The sequence below is a fragment of the Sceloporus undulatus genome, chromosome 1 (genome assembly GCF_019175285.1).
Source record: "Sceloporus undulatus isolate JIND9_A2432 ecotype Alabama chromosome 1, SceUnd_v1.1, whole genome shotgun sequence".
NCBI classification, from domain to species: Eukaryota; Metazoa; Chordata; class Lepidosauria; order Squamata; family Phrynosomatidae; genus Sceloporus; species Sceloporus undulatus.
Genome location: NC_056522.1, coordinates 168,037,177 through 168,046,181, shown reverse-complemented (window position 1 = coordinate 168,046,181; position 9,005 = coordinate 168,037,177). Strand labels below are relative to the sequence as shown.

Sequence of the window (9,005 nt, the reverse complement as noted above, 5' to 3'; positions counted from 1 at the left end):
TAATGTTTAGTTGGAATCTCTTTTCCTGTATCTTGAATCCATTGCTCCATATCCTAGACTCTAGAACAGCAACAAACAAGATTGCTCTATCCTCAACATGACATCCTTTCAAATATTTAAACATATATCATGTCACCACTTAACCACTCCTTCCCCAAGGCTAAACATACCCAGCTCCTAAGATGCTCCTCACAGGGCATGGTTTCAGCTTGCCCCACCATTACACCAAGACTTGTTTTCTCTATTTTCTTTCGAGCAACAGATCTGGATCTAAATACACCGTTTGATACATTGGATGTAGTCTGGCCCTAACACACCTTACGCTGGTCTTCAGCCTGTCACACAAGATTCAGCCTCAGGACCCTGGACAGATGTCACAGACTCCATCCAACATATACCACAAAAAAGGAAAACCCCGTTCCCTTCAGGATAAGTCAATCCCTTGTTTATTTGTGTCACACAGTCCTACAAGCAGGCTTTCAATCTACTCTACCTTTTGGCAAATGCTTTTAATAGTCACTTTTTCAGCACAACATTATTTGCACCAACAGATCCAGGCTGGTTTTAAGAATGCACTTCAGAGTATATTGCCCTCTGCTGAAATAAATCTGAAATTCTGGCCCAATGCACCCAAAATTGCAGGGTGTGTTGTTATGTGTTGTTACTTTTATATAATTGAGCACTATCAGGTCCCACCTGGGACCTTCTTTCCACAGAAGCTGAATATGCTTTTCATATAATGTACTAGATCTGGTAAAGTCCGCATGAGGAAGCTTCAGTCTTAGTCTCAGTCACAGTCAAGACAGTTTGAATTATATATAATCCATTGCTGGCAAGTCTCTAATGTCTTTAGGTGCCTTTGAGAGTGTCTAAGGCCATTTCACTGTTCTGCAGAGGTCAGATTCTAAACATGCTACAGGACCTCGTACTGCCACTAGAAAATCATAATATTAAGAAAAAACTTGCAGTGCAGAACCACAGTAGTTCCCAGGAGTTGAATAATAAGAGCTATAAGGACCCAGTGTGGTGTAGTGGTTTTAGTGTTGGGCAATGTACTGGAGACCACAGTGTGAGTCCCTGCTTGGCCACTGGGTTTCCATGGGCATGTCACCCACTCTCAGCCCCAGAAAACCCTGTGATAGGTTCACCTTAGGGTCACCACAAGTCAGAAATGAAGGCACACAACAACAATTAATGAGCAACAACAAGCAATGTCCAGCCATAACTGCTGGACATTGGAGGAGTTTAAAAGAGGAGAATCCTTTATTTATTTACACCTCACCTTTTCTCTCGGGAGCTTAGGATGGAATCTATGTAACATTCCCAAGGGGCCACTCTTATCAGGCACTGGCAAGACCTAAACCTGGAAGGTCACTTCAGCACATGTCTTCAAGGCTGCAGGTCTGGGATTTGCTCTGGCTGGATCTTCTAAAGACCAGCCTCTCTCTCCCATTTCAGCAACCCCAACTTATCACCCTTAAAAAGGGAAAGCAAATTTCCAACTGGAACATAGTATTCCGATGATACAGGCTGGGAAAATCAGTACACTAGCTTTGGTTAATTCTTCCACCAAATGAGAAAGGTGCTTTATCCCAGAAATTGGAGTCATTTTATCTTTAGACCTTCCTTATCATTTACTTTTATTCATAAAACGAGTACAGAAAACAGTACGTTTAACTTGCTTACATAATTATTGGCCCAAAACACGTTGCAGAAATAATCCAGTTTGAGACAGCTTCAACTGCCTTGACTCATTCTTGGAATAGCAGTTTTGTGAGAAATTTAGCCTTCTCTGCCAAAGAGCTCTGGTGCTAAAATAAAGTACAACTCCCAGGATTCCCTAGCACTGAGCCAAAGCAGTTGAAGTGGTTTCAAACTGGATTATTTCTGCAATGTGTTTTGGACCTATTATCATTAATATTCCAATATTTGCAGGTGAGGCTCAGGATGAATCGGGACAGAAATGCAAATTGTGCCCAGAATGAGAAAATAAAATGTTATCTCAAATATATATTTGCTTTTATACAAAATTGTTGCATTTTTCTTTGACTTGCATAAATCATTTTTAGTGTGGCTGATAGCATTGGCTTGTCACCACAAATGGAGCTAGAGAGTGAAAAGGAATCACCTGATGTAGTCAAGCACATTAAAATATAATCTGGTTTAATGCTGTGGAATCAACAGCTCATTACACTTTAACTGTCCCACTCAGAGCATCACATTCCTACTCAAGTGTGATGGGAACTTCAGTGTGAATATTAAGCAAATGTATTCAGGGGGGAAAAGAGCTCAGCCTGGTCAATGGTGGGGCTAGATCAACATTCAGTGAAATCAACAATCAAGTGAGTTACTATTCCTTGGCAAAGCACAAGCCTCTCTTCCCTCCAGTGGGATAGAATAACAGCCCATGAAAAACCAAGGATTTAAGTTGATTGTGGGCTTTGTGGCCCCCCTGCCAGTGCTCACCCAAGAAAAGCAAGGGACTCTCATCCACTGTGCCAGCTCACTTGAACACAATGCAGTCTTGACTGCCTTGTGAAAGAAGAGCTCTGAGGACCTCACTGCATGCCAGGCAATACCGAGTCAGGCACCTTCATTTCTACAGCTAGCCTGAATATCTCCATGCGTAAATACAGCAGAAGAATATCTAGACAGATTTGCATGCCAGCAACATAGAACACAACCAGAAAATTGATATGCTCAAACCGCCAAAGGGATTAGCAACTGATATGAAAGATCAGGGACAGCCATATCCAGAGATTATTGTCTTAAAAGGCCAGCCTGGCTATTGTCTGGGATTGCTCAAGTAACCAGAGACGGGAGTTTTCCCACCAAGATTATTTGCGAGTAGAGACATTATCAGTCCTCCAACCACGGAGAGGAGAACTAGTTTGTCCTTTTATGTGGCCAAGCTCTCTTTTTACCTTGAAGGGTGGCTGAGAAGGGCAACCTGGATAACCACAATAGGAGTGTTTTTAAAAGAACAGTAGGTTAGGAGGCAGATAAAGCAAGGTTCCAAAACAGTTGTGTCAGGAGTCACAGTTCTCCCTCCCTGTTGTTCACTACTCCTCTTCACACATCCATGTTACTCCTTCCAGGCCCAGAAAGCATTGCTACTGTTCCCATTTCACTCTTCTCTCTCTCCTTGCCTCCCTTCTCCACTTTCATTTGGTTGAGAAAGGTTCTGATGCACAGTGAAGATGACCACTTTGTACACGACTCGCTTTGTCCCAGACTGCATGGCACAAAGTAAGCAACACACAAAAGAAGAGACACTTCCTCATCTGCCACCGCAGAGCTTCAAACTTAACTTCAACGTGTTGGAAAGGGGGGATTCCTGTGTTTTGAAAGATAGAATCTGGCCTTACAAACGTCAAACCATTCTGCCTGTTATAAAGAATGGGGTAGTAGAATTCCTCCTACTGCAGGAGGTGGATTATATTTCCAGTGTTCTCCATCTCAAGGCTTTCTTGAGTGAAGTAAACGCACAGCAAGCAGAAGGCTATGCAAATATTTCTCCCTGTGGTGTCATTTTGTATAAATAAAATACACTTTGAAGAGGGATGAGGGTCAAAAATGTGGAACCCACACCACACCTGCTGTCTAAAGTGGTAAAGTCAAGATTTCTGTCACTTCAGTTCATTGCACTTTTTGCATAAACAGTGGAACAGAGCAGCATTTCTCTCTGTGTGTGTATCTCATGCACAGCACTATTTCCCCTGAGCCTACACCAATGTTTCTCCTTGTAAACTGCTTGATACTACATTTATTGTTATAGCTATCTGTTGCTACACTTGAAACACTGAAACAAAGCTAGAATTTAATGTTTTATTGGCATATCTATTGGTAACAATATGCTAGCTTTTAAGTCACACAGAACTCTTTAACTGATGAGGGAGAAATAATATGAGAGAACACAGCTAATTGAGAAATTTGTTATTTGGATGTTGTAGTGTCTTTACAAATGATGTGATTCTACCAAATGTAAGTATTATTTAAAGTGGTCCTTCTTTTACATGGACATGCATGAGTCAGGTTCTTAAAACACATACATGCATTCACTCACACACAAACCAGTCATTGTCATTGGGTTGTGTCAGAAATATACTGTAAAGCATTGGCAGTATCTTAATCAGCAGGAATACCAATGCAACCACTGAACTATTTAAAATCAATAATACTTTTCAGAATGGCTTGGTTTGCCATTCCCTGTCTACATTTGTTAAAAGAAAGTCATGGTAATATTATATGGAAGTACCAACCAGCTTATTTCTTGCCTTAAAAACCCTATGAAATTCATGGAGTCACCATAAGTCAACAAGTGGCTTAAAGACACACACACACACACAGACACATACGCTGTATAAATGACTATAACAAACAATCCTGGGCCAACATGCCAGGCTAGAATACATGCCAACATGCCTGTTAGAATAAGCCTTCTGTTAAAGAAAGTATAGAAAAATGTTTAAGCTGTCCTACATCAGATAAAGAACTAAACCCTATTCTTGCTCCTGATCCGAGAAGACTCACTGAAGCAATGGGATTTACCTATATGTTGATTGAACATACAACAATTGATGGAACAGAACCATTTTAGTTGGGAATAACCAAGAAGACTGCAGCAAAATTTGGGATTTCCCTATGCTGTGTTCAAACATAAAGACGTTTATCTAAAAATTATCTTAAAAAGTTGCTCACCATCTTCTAAATCCATGCAGATGATAGTTTTGTGCATGTATGCATGTGTACAGGAATGTATGCACGCATACACACACACACACAAACACACACATAAAGCTATTAACTTTGAAGCTGCTATTCCTTTTAATTTATGCTTGTTTAGCCTCATGCTCACTGAATGGTCTTGGAAACAGCCTCCAGACTTTGAGTCTGTGACTGAGAAAAAAATATATAACAAAAGGGGTTATGCCCAGTTTAATACCATTTTACACCTTTAAAAAATAGATGCACAATTTTAGAAGATATTTATAGGTAGTGCTGCCTGCCAGCTATTAATAAATGGCATTGGGTAGTTTAAAATAATAGCACTGCTCCCTTTTTTATAATATGATATATTTGGAACTTGATTTGGAACTACATATTGGTTTATAAAAAGAAATAAAAATCCTTATGAAAAGGAAAAGAGGTTCCTTTATGAGACATTTTGCATCTTCCTTCTAAACCTTCTGATATTTTATTTCTAAACCTTGGTGTAATCCCACATCTGAGGGAAAGAGCATTTAACACTTTACACTGCATAGCATTAAGCGGATAATAAGATGCAAATAGAAGCATTTGTAGTGTGCAAGGTTAGAAAGGGAGGCCTTGCTGTTCCCACAGAAAGGCTGTTCCTGGAACCATCTGGCAATAAATCTGCTGGTGGCAAGTTCAGGGAAAAGAAAATGCAGCCCTTTACTATCTCCTTGTTGCCCAAACTGTTTGTCACTCTCCTGTGACTCCCATGAACCAAGTCAGAGGCTCAGTGACAACATTTAGAGTTATGATGGAACAAAAAGTTGCCATAGTTCACCTTAAAACTTTGCAAGCTGAATCTTCCTTGGAATGTCCCTGAATACTTTCAAAGGATCATAAAATGTTTAATGAGCCACTCTGGCTTTAAAAAAATGAAACCAAACCCCCAAAAGCCCATCATTATTCTGCTTTTAGCAACTAAACAGAATAACTTTACAACTCCTCATTACTCCCACAAGTCACAGGGCAACTGTTTATTGTGCATCTACGTCCTGATGTGACTGGCAGCGTGTCAACACTGATGTTCTGCTAGGCTGCCTGACCTCAGAGGACAAGGAATGACAAAGGCAAAACCATCTCACCTTTCCCCTGGACCCATAGCTCCATATCATAAGGATACCGTGAGACATGCAGGAGAAGAGGCGAGAAGTTTTCTCCCTTTTCAAACTGCTGCTGCAATCTTATGCATGTGAAATCTAAAACAAGTCTCACTTATCCTGAACTAAGTCTATTCAGGGTGTGATGTGTGTTCTTCTACACCTCTGTTCCCTGCATTAGGCACCTCTTAACCTCCCTGCTGTGCATAAAAGTATTCAGAATCAATAGTCAACAGATCATGTCCGTTGGAGACTCATTTTTGAGGGTTCTCAGCAATGCCACTCCAAGAATACTTATTCAAAAGTTGCAGGGTGTTTGGTGTGAACTGCTTCCAAGTATGTTTGCCCACCAAAGCAGCTGGGTCAAAGTAAACTCTACTCTAGCGTGCATAATATTGTCATCCTACACACACTTGGGGTTGGGAGCAAGCCTGGTGTAGCAGTCGGAGTGTTGTACTGTGACTCTGGAGACCAGGGTTTGAATCTGCTTGGCCATAAAAACCCACTGCACGACCTTGGGCAAGTCACACACTTCCAGCCTCAGAAGACGGCAATGGTAAACCCCCGCTGAGGAAACGTACTAAGAAAACCCCGTGATAGTTTGGCCTTAGGGTTGCCATAAGTTGGAAATAACTTGAAGGCACATGACACCGACAAAAACAACAACATGCACACTTGTCCAAGCCCCAGCCTCTTCTCACGAAGCAGATGCACAGATTCAAAGGGGCACATCAAGTTCTGTTCCAGACTCATCTGTCCTAAAACAGTTTTTAAAGACCAGTGTGCAAGGAAGCGACTTGTAAAGAAGTGCACAGAGAAACCCAGCCAGGACTCACTTGAAAGTTTTTGTGGGTGACCAAAGAGTCCTAGGCAAAGACTAGTCCATTGGTAGCCTCTCCTCAATTTAAAGAGCCTAGGGGGGCTTCTCAATGGGTTTTGGTCCAAAGGGGGATGGAGATCTCTCTCTCTCTGGACCTCACTGGCTTCCTCCTTCGCTATTCTTGTGTACCTTCAAGTTGTTTCTGACTTATGGCACCCCTAAGGTGAACCTATCCTATCGTGTTTTTATATAGTATTGGATCTTAACTGTTGGTTTCATCTGCACCCTTTTTTAATGGTGTTTTGTATTTTAACATGTTGTACCCTGCCTCGAGTCTTGAGGAGAGGCGGGGGGAGTTATTATTATTACTATTATTAATTTTAACTGGGTTATTTTTAATTTCTTTTTAAATTGTTTTTAAAGTGTTTTTATCTTGTGAGCTACCTTGGGTCCTGGCATAAAAAATGCCATAAATAAACATGACCATGGGGCTTTCTTGTCAAGAGTTGTTCTGAAGGAGGTTTGCCCTCGCCTTCTTCCCCTGAGGAGGCTGAGAGAGTGTGACTTGCTCAGTGGGTTTCCCATGGCCAAACCGGAATTCGAACCCAGATCTCTCACACTCTTAAAGCGCCCTCTGGTTCTGCTGCCAGGGGTAAGGTCCCTTAGGTCCAAAGGGGGGGGGGGGGATACAGAGAGCTTCCTTCCCTCTGAAAAGGCTGGCACTTGGAAATGGGAGCCTCCCCAGGAGAACAAAGAACATTGGGGGCACCCAGGAAAGTGGCCCTGAGAAGGCAGCCTCGCCCCCCTCAGGACAGAAAGAGCCTTTGGGGAAGAAAACTCAGGCTGCCAACTTCTTGCTTTCCCTGGGTGCCTCAAGCTTTGCCTACTAGCTCCCAAAAGTTAGCCTGCCTGCCATTCTCTCTCTCTCTGGAAGCAGGTCATCTGGGTGCCTGCTTTGCTTGCAACACCCCACCATCACCCCCTTCAGATGGAGAAGCAAGCCCCCACCTCCCCCAGCCGCCCTCCTTTTCCCGGACACGTCCAGCCTCCTGCCCAGGAGGGATTCCACAATATCCTCCCTTTGGAGCAGGGCTGACCAGAGGAGTGGCCCTCCTTGTCCAGAAGGACCACCATTCCCAAAAGGTCCTCCCTTTGGAGCAGCAGGGCTAAGGAGCCCATCCAGGACAAAGGGACCAGATGTCCTCCTTTTCCAGGACCTGCCCCACCTTTCCCCCTTTCTGTCCAAGAGGAATCCCCCCCCCCGCCCCAAAAAGCCTGGGACCAGAGTTGCTGGAAGATGCCCTCCATGCCAGCCCCAAAGTCCTCCCTTTGGAGCAGCAGGGCTAAGAGAAGCCTGGCTGCTTGAGGCTTTTCCCTGGGTGGCTTTGGAGCCTCCCTGGGGCTCCTGCTCCTCCTTGGTGGGGTGAGGGTCCCTGGGCAGCCTGCCTAGAGCCCCACTCCTCCTGCCTCCAGGGGAAGAAGGAGAAGAAGAAGCAGCCTTACCTTTCAGCCCTCCTCCGCCTCTTGGGTCTCTCTCTTGCTCCTCTGCTCAGGACGGTGGTGAGCCACTGAATGACTGACTGGAGGCTCCTTCCCAGCTAGATATATATATACAGAGAGAGAGAGTGGGGCTCTTGCTGCGGCCAGGCGCCTCTAGGTGGCAGCTTGGCAGCTTGGCAGCCAGAAACAGAGAGAGAGAGAGAGAGAGAGAGCAAGGTGTTGTATTCTTTCCTGCCCCATATAGACTCGCATCCCTTGGAAACTGGAGCCTTTTCCAGCCCAAAGGGCAGCCCACCTGCTTCCTCCTCTTCCTCCTCCTCCTCCTCTTCCCACTCCAAGGAGGACCTGGCAGAGAAAATGGAGGACAAGAGGCCATCCAAGCCCAGTATGTCTGGAGAGAGACCTTGCAGCCCCTTTGAGACTCACTGCAAGGAAGGAGTGGGCAGCATGAGCTTTCCTAAACTTAGGTCTACTTCCTCAGATGCTTATTATTATTATTATTATTATTATTATTATTATTATTATTATTATTATTCAAAGATGTAGCCATGTTAATCTGTGGAATCAGTTTGTAGAGAGATATTGCACCCCCCCCCCCTTTGAAACTCACTGCAAGGAAGAAGTTGGCAGCATGACCTCAGTCTACTTCCTCAGATGCATATTACTGTATTATTATTATTATTATTATTATTATTATTATTATTATTAAAAGATATAGCCATGTTAATCTGTGGATTCAGTCCGTAGACAGATCTTGTAACCCCTTTGAGGCTCACTGCAAGGAAGAAGTTGGCAGCATGACCTCAGTCTACTTCCTCAGATGCATATTATTG

General features: G+C 43.5%; 1 protein-coding gene across 1 annotated transcript in view; it reads right to left on the bottom strand.

Annotated features, from left to right (window-relative positions):
* The window catches only part of ACKR3 (atypical chemokine receptor 3), a 14,567-nt gene extending 6,309 nt beyond the window's left edge, over nucleotides 1–8,258 (bottom strand). The window contains exon 1 of the mRNA XM_042478116.1: nucleotides 8,176–8,258. The gene's annotated coding sequence lies outside the window, so the exon portion shown is untranslated. The remainder of the gene's footprint in view (nucleotides 1–8,175) is intronic.
* Nucleotides 8,259–9,005: the final 747 nt, after the last annotated feature.